The sequence below is a fragment of the Peromyscus californicus genome, unplaced genomic scaffold (genome assembly GCF_007827085.1).
Source record: "Peromyscus californicus insignis strain IS unplaced genomic scaffold, ASM782708v3 Scaffold_5__1_contigs__length_169319896, whole genome shotgun sequence".
Lineage (NCBI taxonomy): Eukaryota > Metazoa > Chordata > Mammalia > Rodentia > Cricetidae > Peromyscus > Peromyscus californicus.
The window spans coordinates 63,859,562-63,879,038 of NW_026294573.1; positions in this window are offsets into that span (position 1 = coordinate 63,859,562).

Sequence of the window (19,477 nt, forward strand, 5' to 3'; positions counted from 1 at the left end):
TCTGTTTATATCTGTATCCCATTTTTTTTTTTTTTTTTTTGGTTTTTCGAGACAGGGTTTCTCTGTGTAGTTTTGCACCTTTCCTGGAACTCACTTGGTAGCCCAGGCTGGCCTCGAACTCACAGAGATCCGCCTGGCTCTGCCTCCCGAGTGCTGGGATTAAAGGTGTGCGCCACCACCGCCCGGCCTGTATCCCATTTTTTAAATTGGGTTATTTGTTTTCTTAATGTCTGGTTTTTGGTTCTTTATATATTTTAGATATAAGCCCTCTATCCAATGTATATTTCATAAAAAGTCATTTCTAATTCTGTAGGCTGCTGCTTTGTTTAAATGATGTTTCTTGGTTTTGTGAGGTTCCATTTTGTAGCTGTTGTTAATGCCTGTGCTAACAGTGTTCTGTTCAGAAAGTCTTCTCCTATGCTAATGAGTTCAAGGCTAGTCCCCACTTTCTATTCTTTCAGGTTAAGTTTAACTGGTTTTTTTTTTTTTTTTTTGGTTTTTCGAGACAGGGTTTCTCTGTGTAGCTTTGCGCCTTTCCTGGAACTCGCTTTGGAGACCAGGCTGGCCTCGAACTCACAGAGATCTGCCTGGCTCTGCCTCCCGAGTGCTGGGATTAAAGGCGTGCGCCACCACCGCCCGGCTGAGTTTAACTGGTTTTAAGTTGAGGTCTTTGATCCATTTGGAGTTGAGTTTTTATGCAATTTGATAAGTATAAATATATTTTCATTCTTCTGCACGCAGCCATCCAATTTAACAAGCACCATTTGTTGAAGATACTGTCTTTTTTCCAGTGTGTATTTCTGACATATATATATATAAATCAGGTGTCCATAGGTGTGTGGACATATTTCTGGGTCTTCAAATCTGTTCCATTGATCAGCATGTCTGTTTTAGTGTCAATACCATGCTGTTTTTATTACCATAGCTTTGTAGTAAAACTTGAAATTGGAATGGTGATTCCCATCAGTTCTCTTATTATTCAGGATTGCTTTAGTTATCCTGGGTTATTGTGTTTCCATTTGAAGCTGAAAATTCTCTTCTCAAATGCTATGCAGACTATTCTATGTGTAAGACACATCTACCCTCTATCATTTTCTGACCTTGATGCAAAGAGAAATGTCTATCATTGTCTACAGTTTATGGCCTACAACCACACTGGATCAGCTAAAGCAAGTCTACTCTGGTTCTATTTCATTATTTTCCTCCTTTTTCCCATGTCATCTCCCACCCATCTACCTGCCCAAGGCACCCACTCTAATGCAGTAATTATAAAACTCTTTTAAAAAAATATTGTCCCACCTCCTCCAAGTCAAGGTCTCCCATGGGGAGTCAGCAAAGCCTGGTACATTCACTTGAGGTGGGTTTGTGGGGGAAGGTTGGGGGGGCGGGAAAAAGGAGGAGGGGGGAAATCTGTGGTTGGTATATAAAATGAATAGAAAATTTCTTAATAATAAAAATTAGCCGGGCAGTGGTGGCACACGCCTTTAATCCCAGCACTCAGGAGGCAGAGCCAGGCAGATCTCTGTGAGTTTGAGGCCAGCCTGGGCTACCAAGTGAGTCCCAGGAAAGGTGCAAAGCCACACAGAGAAACCCTGTCTCAAAAAACCAAAAAAAAAAAAAAATTAAAAAGAATTGTCCATTTTATGTACCTCAAATGCATAACCAAATGACAAGAACAATGTAAAGAATTGACAGAAAAGCCATGGAATAAGTCATTCCTGTAACTCCAGCACTTTGGGGGCTGATACAGGAGAATTACCATGGGTTTGAATACTAGGTCAGCCAATGCTACTTTATAAAACCTTGCTATCAATAAAAAATAAATAAATAAGAAGAAATAGTCAACCAAACAAAAAACCTCCCCAAGAAAACAAAAAGCTCACATTTACCCTCTTATCCTGATTTACTTTATAATTCTCTTTCTTTCTCTCATACACACACACACACACACACACACACACACACACACACACACGAGAGAGAGTGATAGAGACAGAGAGACAAAGACAGAATGAGGCATTTAGGATAAATAACCAAAATGCATTAAATTATTTCAGTAAAATACATATTGTATAGAGAATATAAAATTTTAAATGTATAAATGCATTTTTTTTGCTGACATACTTAAATGTGAATCATAAATTTTCCCTGGTATTTGTATGTATATCTTCTAAGAATAAGAACACTTTGTTATGCAATAGTAATACCATGATCCAAATCAGAAATTTAACAATGGTAGAACAGTTATCTAGTTCTCACATATTCTGATTTCATTCGATTTCTCAATATTTCTCTTTATTGAAAATTTCTGGTTTAAGATCTGGTTCATATATACTCTTTAGCACTCCTGTTTCTTTGCTTTATTTATTTTTTTAGCTTCCTTCAACTAGGAAGTTTCTCATTCCTTCTTTTGCTTTCATTACACTGAAAAAATTTTGAAAAGCAAAGAAAAGAGACTTATTCAGCATGGTCACATTGGGCAAAGGAACAAATAAAGAGGTTCAGAGATCTCCCAAGTTAATCTCTTTTTAGAGAGTGGGGTAATTGTTTCATCAGTGTCTCTGGGTTTGGATTTGCCTCATACTTTCAGAGGACTAACTCAGTCTATGCGGAAATCAGGCAAGAAAAACACTGAGTTGATAGTGTGGGTTTTTGAAAACCATATTTAGGTCTTGCAATGTAGGCTGGCCCCCAAATTGGTGATATTTTCAACATCTGTTTATGGTAATATACATCAGGTTCCTCTACATTGTAATTTGTAAGTAATTTATGTACGAATGTTTTGGATTGTGTAAATACGCTGTTCTGTAGCCAACTTCATCCATCAAAAGTAGCTCTAATGATCATTTCTAATGCCATCTGTGAATGTGTTTGGAATTTGCATAAATGCATTTGCACTTTATAGCTTCTTTTTAAATTTTAAGATTTCTTCATGTCAATGCATCTACTCCTGTTTGTTGCTTTTAGGTAGATCATATTACCAAATGAATATTCCACATTTTACTCATTTTACCCTTTGGTAAGGAACCCACTAATATAGAGCTTCTTTCAAGTCAATGAATTCCTGACCATTTTTCCTTTACAGAACAGATTCAATATTTATCTAAGATATAAAACTAAACACAGGACTGCTGGGTATAAAATACACATGTATTAATTTCACCAAGAACAGCTTTCCTGAATGGCTGTGCTGATTCCCCCTGGCCAATGTGGATGCAGATTCCTTTTCCAGCTTTCTCAATAGCATGGGGTATTAGGCAATTCCCTCCTTTTTTCCAGGCTGATGAAAATATTGCATTTCTAGGTTTGCTGGTGGGCTAGAGTATCTCTGAACATGCTAGTTATTTAAGTTTCCTCATTTTGAATTGTTTTTTGATGTCTTCTGCTATTTTCCTATTGAGTGTCCTATTATTTTTGCTCTTATTCGTAGTCATTTTCTGCAGTCTGGATGGTTATCCCATGTTTATTTTGCATTGAACGTAGTTCTTATTTGCCTCTCATTTAGTAGATCAGTGTTATATACTCTACTGACCAGAACGGGAAAATAGGTACTACAAGGTAGAGGATGGGTCTACATTCTCAGTGGTGTAAGAGCGTTTATAAGAAACAGCTCCTCTTTTCAGGGTTAGCTTAGGCCATTGATTAGTCATATGACTCGATTTTATTTTCCAGATACTAAAATCTCCCCTAAGTTCAATTCTGTGAATGTCCCAATCATAAGATATGGACTAAGAGATTGCGGCTTGGGGATTAATCCTGATGCCATCATCCATTATTGACAGAGTGTAGATAAGCCATTAACTTCACTTTTCTCTTAGGTTTGCTTATTAAATTAAATTGACTGTTTGCCTTGTTATTTTTGCAAATGTCTACTGCAAGGACAAAATAGAAAAAATTTTCACTCAATATGTTTTTAAAACCATAAATCACCTTATGACTGTAATTAGCTATCATAATTTTGAAAGCATTGCTGTGTAGAGCTGGCATTAAAAACTGCATCACAGACTTACCCCTCTCTTCCCTTCCAACTTCTCCTTCAAGAGGCTATGGAGATGACTTTACACTTTTCTCCAAGTGTGGGGCTGGCATGCATTCTCAGAGCACCGTAACATTTCCCTGTGCATCTTTCATTGGATTAAGAGAGAAATTACCTATTTTTACATGTAAAATACTTTTCAATCTTCACCAAACATTTTAAGAAAATCCCCTGTCAAAACACACTGAGATGGCTCAGTGCGTAAATATGCTTGCTACCAAACCACGTGACTTGAATTCAATTCCCAGGATCCACACTGTAGAATGAGAAAACCAACTCCTGTAAATTGTTCTATGACAGGTGCATCACAGGATATGCATCCCACCACCTATAAACAAATTAAAATACTCAGTTGTATATCCCCTAATATTATAGACTAAATACCATAACAAAGATATAAGAGTGGGTGACATAATAGTTAAAAACTCATAATCTGAAGGCAGAATGTGTGTTGAAATTATTTGACTATCTGCTGAGTGATCTTGGACTGGTTACTTTATTATTACTGAGTTTCTTATTCTTTATAGTACAAGTAAAAACAATGATGCTTTAGAGGGTTGGTGTGAAAAGTATATTAGCTAACACACCTAAGCTTTAGATGTAAGTTTGCTGTTTTTTGTTCCGTGATTTTTCCTGGGAATCTATTTTCATTTATCCTGGAAGAAAGGGCAATGACAGACCAAAGAATGATTCCATTGAAGTCCAGCTGGGTGGACTATGGAGTGTATTAGGGTTAGTTATAGAAGCATGAACAATGGGTTTCTTGCAGAAGCATGGGTGACTTGAGCAGCTGTACCAAAAGAAAGCCCACCCCAATATGAGTGAAAACTCACTAAAACTGAACTGAGAAACATCACTTGAGTCCCCTATACAACTTGGAGGCAACTACACCAGCAGAGCTTTAACGACATTAGATCATGCAGAGCAGAGGATCAGGAAACCAGTCATCTAAATCAGCCAAAGCCAAGAGTGCATTGAATAGGCTTGACAATGGGCATGTGCACAATCTAAGCAAACAGTCTATAATACAAATAAAAAGACTCAACAACAACCCATTATGCACCAAGAAGCATCTGATATTGTAGTCTTTGGTTAATCTCTGAATTCAAGGCTTCCACAACAGATACAAGTAAGCAACCCTGTATAATACAGCCCCTTTATCACATCTTCCAGTAGGTAAGGCTTCAGTGAACCCAAGAGAGTTTGTTAGTGGTTAAGAGCTATCTTGAAATGTCACAGACATCAGAAAAATATCATTTGTTTCATCTAACAATCTATATCCATGATTGAAATAACATAAAAATAACTTCATTATAACCATAAACATACCAATAAAAGATTATATTATAACTGACTATATTTAGACTAAACAAAGACAACTAAGTATCTATTTATATTTTATGTTTATTTGTATTTTAAAACAATGCACTTAAATACGAGTATTTTTGGATTTCTAAGGGTTTTCTTCAAGAGTTCATTCATAGACTGTCTGGAGTCATGTGGAGTCCATCTCTCTTTTGACTCACTGCTTTCTCTTGATTGATGTTTGTTTCTGCTCTCTCTTATAATGTTCTTATTGCTATTCATATGCTGGGGCCTCAGGTGCTCATAGCAGTTACTACATAGACAATCTCTGTAGTTGTAATTGGACTTTGCTGATGCTTCTTGAATTCATTTTATTCATTCACTCTGCTTACCTTCTTTCATTTTCACAGTAGTTTATTGTTACTGCATCTTTTCTCCATGATTGTGTTAGAAATCAACAGACCAATGACAATACTAGAAGCAATGAGTGTGTTCTGATAGGATCTGGGATTCAAGGCTGGATAAGGTACACACACACACACACACACACACACACACACACACACCAGTTTCCAGTAGAAATGAACCAGATGAAGGAGTTAAAAGCAGCCTTAGATGCAGAACAATCATATGAATGGATATATGGCATGTGAGTGAAAATTAAAATATGCAGATCATCTTTCTTAGATAGCTACTATATACCAGGGACTTTTAGATCTTTGTATTAATCATATGCGTTTACCATGAGTAAACTGATGCGACAGATATTTGTATCTTCCCTTTGCTGGTAAGACAATGCTATTACAAAGATGTCCAATGAGTTAACAAAGCTAAAATGTGATAGAGCCATACTTCGGACGCAGATCCAAACTCCTACTTCCTTCCCATCTCATGTTGCCATGTATGATCAAGAAGAGGAGGTTATGGGAAATTTCATGCATCAGCGTTCTACACACCTGGAGATCATTTTGCCTCACTTTCTTCATGGAGATGATAATAAGTATGTTTAAGAGGGAAAATCAAATTCATATTCAGGATGTCTGGGGAGTATTAATATGGAAGTATCCATAGGAAGAAGCCTAGGAACCAAACAATAAGATCCCTTCCCAAAGCTAAGCTAAGCTTTTGGAAACAGAGTCTGGATATAATAGACCTTTAAATCACACTGTGTTGTGGTATGTTGGTCTAAGCCATGATGGTAACTTTATTTCTGCTTGCCTGACACTGATAATTCCATTATTTTTCCCTTGGAATACACGTGTCCCAGTTTTAGTCAATGAAAACTTAAGAGAGATTTGTTTAGGTTAGGGTTTCTGGGAAATAAAAAGAAAATTGTGGGATGGAAAATCTCCCCTCTTTCCTTCTTGCTGCCCAGATGAGTATGTGACATTTGGGTAAATAGCAGCCACCTTTTGACCATGGAACTGTGAAGAAGTAAAATATCCCTATGAAATGGCCACCCCTGACTTTAACTCGGGGTTTGGCCATTTGCAAAGTACTTTCCCAAACTGATCTCATTTAATGCTTAAGAAACACCATAAGCTAGTTAACATGTTTGTTCTGAAAGGATCTAAAAACCTGTAAGTTTAACCTAAGTGATAGCACAGTGGCAGCAATGAGGTTACCAAATGTTTCCAGGTGGTTTTCCAACTAATCCTTGAAGGAGGATTTGGACTACAGCCCCTCAGGGCGTTGCAAGGAAAATCAATTAGTTTGCTGAAACCATTTGTGTTTTGTTCAGAAAAGAACTGGGAACTAGGCAAAGCTGAAAAGAGCACACAGTCACTTGTTGACACAATGTTGGAGCCAACTGCTAGGAAAATGCTAAGGGCACCACGCTGCTTCAGAAACTCACTGGAGGGTGGACTTGAAAAATCATCTATCAGACAGATTTTGTTATTGTTCATTTTGAGAGATTTCATTCTAGGAGTTTGGTTGCAAATTCACTGGAGTTTTAAATCATCAAAATTCATAATTCTACCTTCCATTTGGGAGTGGTTTAGTTCTATTAAGTCTGAAATGGCCTACAAAGTTAAATCATTGTACATAATTAAATGCTATCAGGTGGCACTGACCTAAAAATCATAACAGTTTTAAGTGCAATAAAGGGGAGACTATATTTATCATGTCTCCAAAACTATATTATGTAACCTAATTTGACTATCCCAATACACTTTTAATGTTATCAATGACGCATAAAGTGAACAAATCATTAATTTAATGGAACTAGTTTTCAGTATAAGATAAAAGAGGGTGTCATTCAGAATCATTAGACTGTTGTGAAACAAAAACATGCAAACCATTGTTAACTCAAGGTTTTTCAGTCGAGTCAAACAAGCTTATTTTATTTCTTGTTGGAAAAACAGTACCAGATTGAACAACCACAGTATTTGAAAATATCTCAAACAAGTTGGTTCAATTCATCTGGTTGAGGGATTTTCGATATGATTATTCCCTCCACTTCATATTTGATGAAAGTGCGTGCCTTATTCAATTATCACCAGTCCCCTGAAGTATAATTCACATTTATACTTTTATACTTTTTTCTGAGAAAAAAGTTGGGAGATATTAGCATTATGCCAGTGTTAGGGAGCAAGAAAATGAAGAAAACAAGACCCCAACTCAGGCACATCTTGCTTGGAAGTCTGCTCCTCACTCTTGCCCTGACCTGTTGTTGCGATGCGCTGCTATCTCACAGGTGACAGGAGAAAACACCTTTGTCTTTTTTTTTTTTTTTTTTTTTTTTTTGGTTTTTCGAGACAGGGTTTCTCTGTGTAGCTTTGCGCCTTTCCTGGATCTTGCGCTGTAGACCAGGCTGGCCTCGAACTCACAGAGATCCGCCTGGCTCTGCCTCCCGAGTGCTGGGATTAAAGGCGTGCGCCACCACCGCCCGGCCACCTTTGTCTTTTAAACCACAAAATGGGCCACTTCGCTGGATGGAGCATCTGTCAGGTCAGTTTTTTCTTAGATGAGAATTTTATGAATTTCCTATTTTGCTTTTCAGGGGAGTTGCCTGAGGAGCAGAAGAAGTCTGCACTACTTGTCTCTGGGTGGAGCTTCGTGGATCAGAACCTTAGTAAAAGCCACAGCTGGGTCTACTACACAAATCCTGTGGCAGTGTCATTTTGGGATGTGTGTGCACGTGCACTCACACATATGGGTGTTTTTATAGAGCTGGTGATAAAGCCCAAGAGCCCACATACAGAAGGACTTGCTCTACCACCGGGCTACACCCCACCACCCTTTCCTTTTGATGTTTGAAGTCCTATTTTTAGGTTCTGTGATGACTTCAGTGATGATCAATGAGGATGTCCAGTGCCCATCACTCTGCCTATTGTGCTCAAATCAGCCAGGTTACACATACACAATCTTTGTCAAACTGGAAAATATTTAGTAGAAATCAATTGTTTGATGGGTGATGTATTCAGAAGACTTGAATTTTTTTGAGTCCTGCCTTGGCTCTTAGTTAATGATTTTGAAAGTTTATTAGGATTCTCCAAGAACTGACTCCATTATATTTCATTATCTAGAATGCTCTTCCCAGACTACTCTCTCTCTCTCTCTCTCTCTCTCTCTCTCTCTCTCCCTCCCTCCCTCCCTCCCTCCCTCCCTCCCTCTCTCCCTCCCTCTCTCTCTCTCTCTCTCTCTCTCTCTCCCTCTCTCTCTCTCTCTCTCCCTCTCTCTCTCTCCCTCTCTCTGTCTTCCTTGCTTATTTATTTATTTCCAGGATAGGCCTCTTTATGCAGTCTTGGCTGTCCTGGAATTTACTATGTAGACCAGGCAGGCCTCGAACTCAGAGATCCACCTGCCTCTGTCCTCAGAGTCCTGGGATTAAAGGTATACTCCACTATACCAAGCCTCAAGCTGCCTTTCTTAAACATTCAATCTACTTGAGGAAAAATATTTTTGTAAAATATAAAATGAATTTCCATGGAAATTAAATAGAAAGCAAAGATACACAAAATACACACTTGGTTTATGTTTTATTCTTCTGATTATTGATTCATCAGGCAGAAAATTACTCTGATTCTAAAAGTTTCTAAAAACCTACCCTTTGTTTCTGTGATATCTCATCATGGTCTGGACAGATCATGCTCATAGCCTACCCCTAGTGCAGGGACCACACACTTTGAATAGTACTGATCTTTAAAACGAATAAGAACATCCCTCTTCCTTGGAGCGTGGCTGCTAGAATTCAATGCCTAATGTATGTGAAAAGCTTAGGCTGGGGCACATATTCTGGTACATATGAAACATGACCAAATGTCACTCTTGGAAACCAGAGCCTCTAAGGAAATAAAATCAGTGCAGATAATCTGAGAAATGGGAGAAAACGTGAAGTCTGTGACTGAAAGGATATCATTTTGTTGCTAACAGTGGCTTCCTACCTTCCCATCAGGATCCCCCCACATCCCAATAATTATACACATCAATGCTCAGTCTATTCCCTTCTTATTATGCTGTGGTAGTAGCCTGAATAGAAAAAAAATTCCTGTTCCTCATTATAACAGGTCAAGGTTGATCCACAACTCACCTTACATAGTAGAAGCTCTAGTCCCAATTCAGTTCACCTGCTATTTGATTCTGTAAGCTTTTAGTATAAAATTCCTGAGCCAGAGTGGTGATGAACCAGCTCTATAATCATTTGTTCTTACAAAATCTTAATGGCTCTGGGCTTAATTAAGTTCCTCAAATACAAAAATGGAGGAAAAGCAATAAAAAATGTAGAGTTGTTAAGGGGGATAAATAAGCTGATATATTCACAGCTGAGTGTAGTACTTGGGACGTAATAAGCAACTTGACCTGTAAGTGTCAACTACTGCCATCTATATCATGTACACTTTGGCTCACAGTCTCAAGAAACACAGTTCATCACAGCAGGCAGGGGCAGAGTGGAGCTGTGTGGTCCATGGTGGAGTGAACTTGTAGCTGCTACATCTCATTTTAGCAAATCAAAAAGCAGACAGCAGAACCAGAAGCAGAGTCCTACCTCTAGTGGCCTACACCCACAGGCTAGACAATGGCACAAAGGTTTCCGGCACTATCTAGGGACCGTACACATGAGCCTATGGGGGACATTCAGATTGAGACCATAATATGGAACTTCCTAGGTTCTTAAACTCCTCGGCTCCCAGTCAGTCCCCACACAGCAGAAGTCACTGAGAGTGAGCCTTAAAGAAACATCTTGGCAGAGACTTCTGCCCAAGAGAAACTCAGTTTGTGTTTCACCTAAGATCCATACTCTTAGAGTCTCTATTTGTAGAAAACTCCCTTTTCTATGGGTGATTGGCACCACAGATGACCTTACCTTTTAAATGAAAATATTTCACTTACTTGTTAGAGCTTGCCTATATAGACCCATCAGTTCATCTGAACGTATATCCCAGCTGGATCTTTCATGCAGCATGTAATATAGCCTATACATTTTGATATCTGGATACCATTACCTCACTGAAGTTTTCTTTCTGTTACCTAACATTTTCGTTATCCCAGTGGTGCTATGCAAGAAACCACCACAAACCCCAAACACACAATAAACATCTCTTACTCATGCATGTGGTTAAGTATGCTAGGGGGTGTGACTGAGCTTCTGATCTCTCTTGAACTTGCTTATACATGTGAAGGATGGCTGGTTGTATTCTCCTTAGGATGATGATGCTCTACTTGACTACTGAAGGTCCCCAGAAGGCTCGTGTGTTGCCTTATTTGGAAGTGATGGAGTCCCTAGGAGGTGATACCTAGTGAACAGTCTTCCAGTCTTCGGGAGCATGCTCTTGAAGGGGATTATGATGCCCACTCATGTCCTGGTCATAAGGTGAGAGAGAGGCTTTGCTCCACCACACACTCTTGACACAATGCTGCCTTGCCACAGTCCCCAAAACAACAGGACCAATCAAGCATGGGCCAAAACCTCCAAACTGAGCTACAATAAGTGTATTTTTCTCTTTGTAAGTTGATTGTTTCAGGTACTCTGTCATAGTCATAGAAAGATGGCTGACACAGACAGTCTCAGCTAGAGTGACTAGGGTGGGTTGGCTCTGCTCTGCATGTCTTTCATTCTCTAGCAGGCTATTGAAGATGTGTGTGCTCAAGGGTGTAATACAGTGAAAGAGTGAGTATAAACTCCTAAGCACTGTGCAGGACTCCATCTACACTACATTTGGTAAGACTCTACTGGCCAAAGTAGGTCCCGAGGCTGAACACAGAGTACGAGTGGGAGAACATAATGAAGTTTGATAACAGTAAGCCTGGGTATTACATACATAAATTGTTAATTCTGCCTTGCATTTCCCAGTATTCATTCTTTATATCAGAAAATCTACTTGGTGATTCAGATTACCAAGTCAGAATCATATAAGAAGACAAGACGCTGTGCATGTTGATATAGATGGAATATACACCCAGGATTTGGTTTGCTCATTTGTTTAATGGAATCTGTACTTTTCTTTCTTCTGCTGGGCCGAAAACAGACCCATTTTTAATAATGGATATATGAACATTTCTTGTCATAATCCCTAGAATAGCTCATAATTCCTACTGGGACCAGTCTTCATCCCATGGTATTATGATATTCTCAACAAATGAATTTAACATTCAAGAAATAATACTAAAATAACTACTTATTACAGTTAAATGCTTTTCTGGTAAAACCCGCAAAATATAAAATAAGCTTTCTTACTGGAGGTAGACTCTAGGGAGATTTCCTGTTTTAGGAATTTGATATCTTCCTCTATTTTCATTTTAAATACAAAAAGTCATACCACTGTTATTTTTTTTTTCTTTCTTGATGTGTTAACTAAGGGGCCAATTGACAATTCCATTTCTTAAGGAAATGGAGTAAAAGTATTTTCATTTGCATAAAACTTCTCTTCTCGGGTGACATATTAAAGGGAAATGTGATGTCTGCTTCTCTGCTATCAGCTAACTCTTCAGGCAGTGACTTTATGGAAAGGTTCCTAAGGAATACCAATGATTTCAGAAAAGGTCCCCCACTAAGGGCAAAAATCATCTCCCTATTATGAAGGTGGTCCCTGGACATGCCTGAGATTCTGCATGGAGGAATCTTATGTTGATGAGAGAGTTGGGGTCATTATCTACTCTTGTAGACAGTTGCTTTGGACCCATTATTTGGGCTGAATAATATGATATGAATAATTCCTCATAAATACGTGAGGAGGGTGGGACTATGATGTTACATAGAGCTTGTCTTCCCACTCCTGCACGGGATTAGAACCCCAGGGTCAGATGGTTTGGTGTCAGTATTTTAACTAGATCATTTACAAGCTCTGGAAATGATCCTAAAATTTGAAATTATTTTCATGAACTTAGGGTAACTTACACAGAAAATGAAAATGGATTTCTTATATCTAGTTACGCTCAGTGCATGCAAAGTCACCAACTATGATTTCCTGTCACTCCTACTTCATCGCCACTCACTTAACAGCACAGGTTTCTAAAGTCTTAGTTTTCGGTCCTTTTCTCTTTATCAAGTTCCACAGAAATCACTTAATCGGAAAAGGCAGGGGACGGTGTGGAAAGGGGAGAAGAAGGAGAGTGAAGCGGGGAGGGGGAAGGAGAAGAAGTAACTAAATCTTGAGTTCGATGTTGAAATCTTCTGTAAATGTCTTGAAGTAAAACAGTGGTATGTCTGAGAGACAAGAAGCAGAAGAGAAGGAATGGGAGGTGTGTGGGGCTTCATCTTAAGAGGAGGAGGAGGGTGGAACTTTAGTGTTTTGCTGGCATGGGACCCAGGCTTTCAGTGAGAAAGGGAACAGAGACTGAAATGACTTTGGCTTTCATGGAAATTATTATTTGACTTTGATCTTGAGAGAATGTCATTGAGCCAAGTTTCTGATGTTTACATTTGGGGGAGGGAGTGGAGGCGGTGGGGGAGGGAGATGAGAAAAGCCAAATACACTTCATTCTGGGAGAATAAGTGGTGTGTGTGTGTGTGTGTGTGTGTGTGTGTGTGTGTGTGTGTGTGTATGTGTGTGTTAATAGGGTGGCGGATGTAAAGCACAGGGAATTCCCTTTTGCCCTCAGGAATTCAGGTTTAAAACAGAAGTCTTAGGGAAGATGAAAGATGACTGTTTTTAATTCCCTCAGTTCCGTGCTAGTTATAAACACGGAAAGAAAATGGGATTGAAGAACGTCTGGGGAAACAGGCCCTGTAAACCATTTATTATCATATTTGTGGCTTCTGGGGGATGACTTTAAAGCCATCTTTTAAGATGTTGCTTACTTGAAGTAATTGAATTTAATTTTAAATTAAATTTTAAAAACTATCCGAAGTATTTTTCTCCCTGCAATCTATTTTTCATTTTCTTCTATGGTTTTCTTGCTAAGAAGAATATGTACATTTAAATATTTTGTGCAGGGCATTTGAAAAGAACTATCAATTAGGAAAAAAAAACAGCATGGAGATAAAAAGCAGAATCTTGTTGTGGCAGGAATGCTTGCAAATGCCCTGTTTCTGCATGCTCACAGCCTACTGTGTGAGCTAGGATGCATCCTGGACTTCTCTGAAGCGTAATTTTTTTTTTTAATGTAGAACTGCCATTCCAGCTCAATAAAATTATATCATAATTTGTCTTGAGGTAATTATAAAAATGAGGTTAGTATAAAGTACAATAAGTGCGCCCACTTAGCATGGGCAGATCTCAAGTCAATAAACAAATTAGCTACTGCAAACTCCAATTTGCTGACCTGTAAAAAAGAAATGATGTTGCCCATTGTATTAAGCTTGTGAAGTCTGCATGATAGTGTTGCAAAGAGCCTTGCATGGTGACCAAAGTTTAGGAATTGCCCCACCGATGAAGATTTAAAAAGAGAAGAACAAGAAAGGCTGTGATGTTTCAGAATCAAATTCCTCTCTGTGGTCCGCGTGACTCACTGTGGGCTTTTCTGTATCAACTCATTCAATCCCCATGCCACACCTAGGCTGTCTTAGATAAACATACCATACCTAGTTTAGATGAAAAAATGAGACAGGTTATGGAGCTTGCTCATTGTTACAGGCTAGGGAAAAGTGTCATCTTTGTACTTTCCTTGGTCAGCCTGGAAGCTGATACTTTCCCTGAAATACGTGAGGGATGGGAATTTCGCCTGTAAAGTCTATTCCTTCTTTTTGGGGCGTGGGGGTGGGGGTGGGGTGTTTCCAAGGATGCTGGTGTGGGCTGAATAATGATCTGCAGGTCTGAGGTCAGGCCCCCAAATTCCCCTCCCGCGTGTTCCCAACTGGCTCTCTTGAACACGCTCGCTCGTGGAGGCGACACATTTGTCTAATGAAGTTAACTAATGCTGCCCCCTGCGTGGGGATTATGAGCTGAGCTGTGCTGTGGCTTCAGCAAGCAGGTGGTAGAAATACTTAATGAAGATCACATTCAGATTCTAGCATTTCAATGCACTCTGTGATGAGATCCGCCAAGAGTTCAAAACCTTTTCCAATTGGCTCACTTATCCTCCCGCTAACAGGGCGCAGAGCACAGGAAGAACTAAATATAAATTGCATTGGCGCTGCCCCCACAGCAGAGGGCTGACTCAGAACGCTCATGAATACAGAGCTTCTGCGTGCTCTTTATGAGGGAAAGCCCATAGGAGACAAAAACGTGGGCTCAGAGGACCGATTCTGACTCAAGAGCACTGGCGTGGCTTATGAGGTATGACCTCTGCTGGAGAATGAGAAACGTGCTAAAAAATTAAGAGCTAATTTCACCTGGTTGCATGTGCGAGTGATCAAGTGCTATTGTTACAGAAGTTGAAGAGGTGGCCGGCTGACAGCTTCCTACACTGAGGAGAAATGCGTTTGTGCTGCCATTGGGAGTTGAAACTATTGACAAATGGTCACTAGTAGTGGAAGTGCTGTTTCCAGAGGAAATAGACTGAGGAAGAAAAAGTCTCCGTGTATTCTGTTTTCCACGCCTCGCGAGGTTGTGCTACATGTATAGGTTAATGTTGTCACCCGTAGGTAAAGGAAATACATTCAAATTCACTAATGTATACATGCAAAGCAGGAAAACAAACCACAAACAAAGGACGGGTTTGTCCCGTCTCTGTTTTTAAACAATGCTTCACACCTACAAGGAATATTCTTGTGCAAAGCCTTGGGACTTCTATGTGTGGTCATGTCTGTTTAGCTTGTTCGTAGGAATTTTTCAACTAGCTTAATGGTTTGAGAAGGATTTGTACTCAAAATTCCCAGCAGTCCCATTCAGACACCACTCTGAGAATCTGCCTACCTGCTTTCATGGGGATTTAGGAGCCTCTTTCTTTTTTTCAGCAACAGTGTTGGCATCTTCCCTGTTTTCATTCCGCATCGCCTCAGTTTTCATTTTCCCCAACAGAGTGTTTAACCTGACCTTCTCCCTCACCCAAAGGACAATGAGTCCATAGCGACATTAGCAAGACAGTACAACTAAACCGAACCGCTCTCATTCCCCAAAGACAGACATATCTAAAATGTCTCAAAGTGGACTGCATAGTTTTATTTTCCATTTAAGATTTGAATTTATTCTTAATGGAAAAAAATACTAGGTTTCTGTTTTGTTTTGGTAGCTTGAACTTGACTCAGATATGTTAGTGGCTCTCAGGATACTGAAGTGGTTTTTGTACTCATCCCTGCTCACCACTAAACAAGGTTGGTTTCTGTTTAAAGCAAAGGAAAGTGTTTCATACACCATCATAAAACGTGCGTGAATACTATGATGGGCATGCACACACAGAGATTTAACTTTATTCTTAATTATTCATGCAGGCAGAGTCAATGCAGAGCTGTACACAATCCAAAACCCTTAATATTTTCTTTAGAATGTCCCATTTAACTCTTATTTGGAACATGAAAATTTGTAAGAATGATTTATGAATGTTTGAGAGCTGATTAGGTGCCTGCTGTATTCAGACTTCTAGACAGGCACAGGACAAATCATACATCTACTGGGAGACCAAGGCACTCAAAAGGAGGGATGGACTGATAAAGAGCACACTTGTAAAATTATAGAAGACAGCAGGATAATAATGGACCGGTTAATAGTGACCATCTAAAATCTTGATACTGAGCCAATGACATGCAGACTTGAAGGACTTGGAGGCTCTAGTTCTGGGGAGTAAAGTGAGTTGCCAGTAGTGACGAAAGAACAGAGGCCCATATACCTGCTTCCTGATTCTTCTTTCAGTGAAGAAATGTTACCCAATCTTTTGTAATTGCTTAAAAAAAAAAGTAGTATGTCTCTAGAAAACAGCCTTAATCACTATTTTGTCTATGGCCACATAAGGGAAAAACTGTATTGAGTGGACTAAGGCTTAAAGCAATAGCCATGTACCAACCCAGCCATGCCCCAATGGTGTTAAAAGCTCATTCTTCACACATTCCACACATTCCTCACGTTTCCTCAGAGCTTGCATCCATCTGGAACACATCATACAATAGTACAAACTAATTTAAAGTATTTCTGTAGTAGTGGTAAGGGGTCATGTTTTATGTCCAAATTCTGATCCATATGACTCTCAGAAGCCACCCAGATTTCTCCTTCAATAGCTTACTATAATCAGCTTCGTAAAAGGTGCTCCAGAACCCTGCTTTAGCATGATGGGGAGCACTTGTCTTGACTGATCAGTTCTACCATTCACTGTGGGTCTCCTCTAGAAGCTGTGGTCTTCAGTCACAGATGCAAACATGCACCTGGCCCTGACTGATGTCTCTCTTCTTTGATGGGATCTCCCTTGTGGCTCACTGCTTTGGTGTAGAAAGTTTGGTCCCCAGCCAGTGCTGCTATTTGGGAAGGTTCTGCAGACTTAGAGAGTTGGATCTAAGTGGGGAAGTGGATTGTTGGAATTTGGTTTTGAGGGTTATAGCCAGTCTCCAGGTGTTTCCTCACTCTCAGCGTCTTGTCCACAATGAGCTCCTGTCACATGCTCACTGCTATGATGGTCTGCCTCACTGGTGACAGGCTTAGTGACTCAACCAAGCCAAACACTGCAGCCTGAAACTCGTGGAGCTGGGAATTAAAATCAAGACTTCTTTCTTTTTAATTGTTCTCTCATATTTTGAGGTCACAGCAAGGCAAAGGTAGTTAACTAGAAAGTGACCAAGGAGAATCATAGAGGAAGTGGTGTAGCCCAACCGAATGGAAACTTCACACTTTGGTATCAAGTCTCAGGTCAGGTGTCAACTCCTCTGGTGTCTTCTATCTACCCACATGGCAAGTGTGATGCATCCCTAAAAGCTTCCATTGAAACCATGATGGGCTGATGAGATGGCTCAGTAGGTAAAGGTGCTTCTTTTTTTTTTTATTTAATTTTTTTATTTTGCAATACAATTCAGTTCTACATATCAGCCACGGATTCCCTTGTTCTCCCCCCTCCTGCCCCCCTCACCTTCCCCCCAGCCCACCCCCCCATTCCCACCTCCTCCAGGGCAAAGCCTTCCCCGTGGACTGAGATCAACCTGGTAGACTCAGTCCAGGTAGGTCTAGTCCCCTCCTCCCAGGCCGAGCCAAGCGATCCTGCATAAGCCCCAGGTTTCAAACAGCCAACTCATGCAATGAGCACAGGACCCGGTCCCACTGCCTGGATGCCTTCCAAACAGATCAAGCCAATCAACTGTCTCACCCATTCAGAGGGCCTGATCCAGTGGGGACCCCTAAGCCATTGGTTCATAGTTCATGTGTTTCCATTCGTTTGGCTATTTGTCCCTGTGCTTTATCCAACCTTGGTCTCAACAATTCTCGCTCATATAAACCCTCCTCATTCTCGCTAATTGGACTCCCAGAGATCCACCCGGGGCCTAGTCATGGATCTCTGCATCCAGATCCCTCAGTAGTTGGATGGGGTTTCTAGCACGACAATTAGGGTGTTTGGCCATTCCATCACCAGAGTAGGTCAGTTCGGACTGTATCTCGACCATTGCCAGCAGTCTGTTGTGGGGGTATCTTTGTGGATTTCTGTGGGCCTCTCTAGCACTTTGCTTCTTCCTATTCTCATGTGGTCTTCATTTACCATGGTCTCCTATTCCTTGTTCTCCCTCTCTGTTGTTGATCCAGCTGGGATCTCCTGCTCCCCCAAGCTCTCTTTCCCTCGACCCTCGCCCTTCACTACCCCCACTCATGTCCAGGCTGTTCATGTAGATCTCATTCCATTTCTCTGTCATTGGGCGATCCCCGTGTCTTTCTTGGGGTCCTGTTTTCCAGGTAGTCTCCCTGGTGATGTGAGTAGCAGTCCAGTCATCCTTGTTCCACATCTAGTATCCTCCTATGAGTGAGTACATACCATGTTTGTCTTTCTGAGTCTGGGTTACCTCACTCAGGATGATTTTTTCTAGATCCATCCATTTGTCTGCAAACCTCATGATGTCATTGTTTTTCTCTGCTGAGTAGTATTCCATTGTGTATATGTACCACATTTTGTTTATTCATTCTTCAGTTGAAGGGCATCTAGGTAGCACAGACACTGAGAGAAACAATCAATCAATGGGACCTCTTGAAACTGAGAAGCTTTTGTAGAGCAAAGGATACAGTCAACAAGGCAAAGCAACAGCCTACAGAATGGGAAAAGATCTTCACCAACCCCACATCTGACAGAGGACTGATATCCAGAATATATAAGGAACTCAAGAAATTAGACATCAAAATGCCCAACAGCCCAATTAAGAAATGGGCTATAGAACTAAACAGAGAATTCTCAACAGAGGAAACTCAAATGGCTGAAAGACATTTAAGGAGTTGCTCAACATCCCTAATCATCAGGGAAATGCAAATCAAAACAACTCTGAGATACCACTTTACTCCTGTCAGAATGAATAAGATCAAAAACACTGAAGACACCTTATGCTGGAGAGGATGTGGAGCTAGGGGAACTCTCCTCCACTGCTGGTGGGAATGCAAGCTTGTACAACCACTTTGGAAATCAATATGGCGCTTTCTTAGAAAATTGGGAATCCATCTCCCCCAAGATCCAGCTATACCACTCTTGGGCATATACCCAAGGAATGCTCAACCACACCACAAGAGCACTTGTTCAGCTATGTTCATATCAGCATTGTTTGTAATAGCCAGAAGATGTAAAGGTGCTTCTAACCAAACCTGATGACCTGAGTCTGATTCCTGGGCCCCCCATGTTGGAAGGAAAAAACTGACATTGCAA